Below are 4,828 nucleotides of genomic sequence, written 5' to 3'. Positions count from 1 at the left end.
CCTTTGATGCCTTGGGGAGAGACGGCACTCCCACTAGAGCTTCCTGGCCTGGGCTTCGGGCTCCACAAAGTCTTTTCAAAATGTTTTGGGATGTTGAGGAAAATGGCAACAAACTGCAGGAAGTTAAAGAATGAACCAGCCCAATGGTTTGCAGAACAAAGACAACCAAGAATAGAAGAAATTTGGGGGAAATGATTTCAGTGTGCTTGAAAGTAATCATGATTCTATTTCTAGCACTCATGCAGGTTGTCTTCACTCTCCAGAAGGTGAGGTAAACATTTTTGTCTCTTTATTCCATCTGAATGTCATACATTGCAGCTGGTTGTTATTTTGCTCTTCTCCTGAGAGTCATGATTTGAAAAAGGTAAGATATAAAAATATTAATCATGATGAATTGATTCATTTCATTTCCTCCATAACTCTGTTCTTACAGTTACTGATTGTTGTGACATATGAACTGTGCTGGGAACTAGCCCTGAAATATGAAGTATATAAAACAGGATCTTGAAAAATAGATCATTTTTCACTTTCAGGTAAGAAATGTCATTTTTGACAGGTCTTGATTAATTTAATTGGGTGTGGGGTTTTTTTTGGTCTGATGAAGGAAAATATCCAATGCCTGAGGAGAAAGCCATAGATGTTGTAACCAATGGCTTATCCAAAATGGAGGCTTATGGGAACTCCAAAGGAAAACTGAAAAAGGAAACACAAACTAAAATAGGCAGTTGTTGACAAATCATGAATCAAGTTAGTGTTGCAGCATCTCTTTGGGTACATCTATGATTCTGAGTATAGTCACTTGTGCTTGGTTCATACTTCTTTAAATCACAAAAAGATCTTATTTTCTGACCTAAAAATTGAAATGAAGGGCAAACACTGAAATATTGCTGTAAGTGAAAAGGATCTTGTATCTTTTCCAAGTACCATAGACAAAGACATTGGCTTAGTTAAAAGGGACCTGCCATGCAACTGATGCAGCAGGATATGCCACTTGGAAGCCTGTACCATAACGCATTTATTAATTTTCGAACATCAGCCAATGAGAGGATGGAGGGTGGTGCAGAAGGGGGAGGAGCTGGATTATATAAAGGGTGTGTGTGATGTGTGAGGGAGAGTTCTGAGGGTTTGAAGAGATGAGATAAATTGTTTGAGAGAGTGAGATAGATCTGTGAGAGTTAGTCAGTGAGGGAAAAGTCTGTGTGAGGTACATTAAATGAGAAACTTGATTTACAACTTGATTTACTACCTGTGATTCACTCCTTTTATTTTGTGAAATCAATAAACACAGTTTTTGTTTTAAAAGAAACACTTGTCCTTTTTGAGTATTAAGGATAGGTTGGTGGCAGCAGTTTGAAGAAGAGTAGTGAGCACTCTGGGAGGCCTGAGTTGACAGAGGCTTCAGAGTGGCCCGCTACAATGATAAATATAATTACTAAGCATTTCATGATATACATGCTTACCTGAGAGTAAGACCTATTGAATTCAATGGAATTTGCTTCCTAGTAGACACACATAGAACAATAGTGTGAAGTATAACAGAAAACAGGAATAAGATCTTGAAACAAGTCATCGTCGTCGTCGTCATCATCTTGAAATTACAGAGCTAGAAGATAACCTATGGATCACTGAGTCTAGCCCGTCAAGGAGGCAGAGTGAGGAACTGAACTCCCAATCTCCGGCTCCAAGTAAGAAAGCCAGTTTAACCCCATACTTTCTCAGAAAAAAAAACTTAGCATACCTATGACTCACATAAATACCATTAAGACGTCTAACCCCAGAAAAAATCCATATTTTTTAATACTAAATGAAGGCTTCCTGAGATATGAAAACAGCAATATTAAACAAATGCATGTGCTGTTTGGGGCAGGGTGTTGTGCAGACACTGCAAACAGTTTTAACAGCAGAGTTGCATTAAGCTGGATCATAAGTTACAATACAAAAAGATTCATGAAGCGCAGCCTAGCCATTCTACAGGCATATTTCTATGGGAGACAAAGGAATATCAATAAAGGTTCCAGCACAAATTTCCACAAGGACTTGCCTTGCACACAATAGTTCTCCATTCAAATACATAACTCCAGCATCTAGAATGGCTCATCTTAAAAAAATACTTTTTCAAAATGGTATGCATGTGATCCCTATTGGAATGGCTGCCACCAAGTGTGCACATAAGGCTTCCCATTTGCCCAAACAAGCTCTTTTCCACTGATGGCAATTACAGTGATGCCTTGACTTGCAAAATTAATCCATCTTGGAACGGTGGCAGTAACTCGAAATTTTCGTAAGTCGAAGCACCATTTCCTGTAGGAATGCACTGAAAACCAATTAATCCATTCCGGCCAGAAAAAAACACCAATAATAATAATAATAATAATAATAATAATAATAATAATAATAATAATAATAATAATAATAATAATAATAATAATAATAATAATAATAATAATAATAATAATAATAATAATAATAATAATAATAATAATAAATAGAGCAAGTCCCATGCTGGGACTGAAAAAAAGAGACCAAAAAACAAAACAACTCAGAAACATAACCTCCCCAGCCCAAGCCTACCCTCCAAAATCTACCCAGAATAACTTTTTTAAAAGGAAAATGCAGCGTCCTACCAGTCCGAAGCCTCCTGGGCTTCCCTGCTGCTGTGACTGCTGTCGGAGGCCTCCCGGGCTTCCCTGTCGCCGTCGGAGGCTTTCCAGGCTTCTCCGACACTGGCGGAGGCCTACCTGGTTTCCCTGCCACTGTTGGAGGCCTCCCCGGTTTCCCCACCGCTGCGACTGCCGCCGCCAGAGTCCTCCGATGGCTAGGCGGCCTCTGGAAGCGGCGGTCTCAGTGGCGGGGAAGCCAGGGAGGCCTTCAATGACAGCGGGGAAACCCGGAAAGTCTCCGGTGGTGGTGGAGAAGCCCAGGAGGCTTCCGACGGTGGCGGGGAAGCCCAGAAAGCCGCCGGTGGCGGCCGCGGCGGCAGAAAACCCCAGGAGGCCTCCAGTGGTGGCCGGGATAGTCTGGTGGATCTCCTCCCGCCGGCAGCGGCACCAGCGGTGGAAGCCCGGGAGGCTGAGCCTCCCTTTTCCTAACCATTGGGGCGAAAGAGCTACAAAGAAGCAGCCTCTTCGCCACCACCGTTTTGAATTTCCCGCCCTTTTGCCCTGCCTTTTTTTGTTCGTACGTGAAAGCTCCGACTGCAAGTGGAAACAAAATTTTGCAGCCGGAGCTTTTCGTATGTTGAAATTTTCGTACGTCGGGACATCGAGGCTCCACTGTAGTTACTAATGTGCTGTTGAGACAGAACCGACTTATAGCGACCCTAATAGGGCTTTATTTCTTCAATCTGGGCTCTAATTTAGAATGTACTTCAATTTTCAGTTTCACAAGGAGAGAGAGAGGTTTTCACTGAGAAGTTCCTCCACTTGCCCAGATAGAAGCATGTAATTATACCACACTGAATACACACGGATTGGTTGGTACTTGGATGGGAAATCACTATGGAATCACATAACAGCAGCTCCACCGGCTGCCAATCAGTTTCTGGGCACAATTCATCATGCTGGTTTTAATTTATAGTCCTAAATGGCCTGGGTTCAAGCTACCTAAAAGACTGTATCTCCCATTATGAGTCAGCTTGAGGGTTAAGATCATCAAGAGAGGCCTTTCTCAAGCTCCTATCACCTTCACAGTCGCATCTGATGGGGACACAGGAGAAAGACCCTTCTGTTGCTGCTCCCAGACTTTGGAACTCCTTCCCACAGGAGGTGAGACTGGCTCTATCTTTGCAGTTCTTCCGCAAACAGGCAAAGACCTTTCTCTTTAGACAAGCCTTCCCTCAGTAACTAGCTACCTGTGTGAGTTATTTAGATATACAGTGGTGCCTCGCATTACGACGTTAATTCATTCCAGCGAAATCGCTGTAGAACGAAAAGGTAATGTGAAATAAAAAAGCCCATAGAAACGCATTAAAACCCGATTAATGCGTTCCTATGGGCTTGAAACTCACCGTCCAGCGAAGATCCTCCATAGCGCGGCCATTTTCGCTGCCTGTGCAGCGAGGAATCCGTCCCAGAAAAGAGCGGGGAGCCTTTTTTTTTACCCGGTGGCCATTTTGAAACCGCCAATCAGCTGGCCGGAAATCGTCATTTTGCGAGAATCAGTTCCCAAAGCAGGGAACTGATTGTCGCAAAGCGAAATTCCCCCATTGAAACCATCTTAAAGCGATCACTTTTGCGATCGCAAAAAGCTCGTTGTAATGCGGTTTCGTTGTTAAACAGGGCGCTCGTCTTGCGAGGCACCACTGAATTGTTATGCATTACTGCTTTGACTGGAGTTTTAATATTACTCCCCCCCCCCATTTTTGTGTTTTCCATTTCTCAGTGGCATTTGTGCTCTTCTTTTTAATATTTGTATACTTTTCGTTTTAGCTTTAATATTGCCTTTTAGTGATGTAAGCTGCCGCTTTATACTCATTGTTCTTAGCTTTAAATATTGTCTTTTAATGATGTAAACCACCTTCGTATACTCATTGTTTTCAACTTTAAATATTGTCTTTCATTATTGTAAGCTGCCTTGGGTCCCTTTCAAGGAGATAGGTGGGGTAAACATATTTTACATAAATAAAATAAAATAAATGCTGTAAATCTCCAGGGAAGACAAGGAAAGACAGGAGAGCCGCTTCCAGTCAGTGCTATCAATACTGGCTTCATTGGTTTAGTGATCTGACTCAGTATAAGACAGTTTCTTATCTTTGTGTGTATTGCATAATAACATCCTTAACTTTTTGTTAACATGCTTACCGTGTATTCTAACAATTGGATTTCAAGGC

The sequence above is a fragment of the Pogona vitticeps genome, chromosome 4 (genome assembly GCF_051106095.1).
Source record: "Pogona vitticeps strain Pit_001003342236 chromosome 4, PviZW2.1, whole genome shotgun sequence".
NCBI lineage: Eukaryota > Metazoa > Chordata > Lepidosauria > Squamata > Agamidae > Pogona > Pogona vitticeps.
This window is presented reverse-complemented; position numbering follows the sequence as displayed.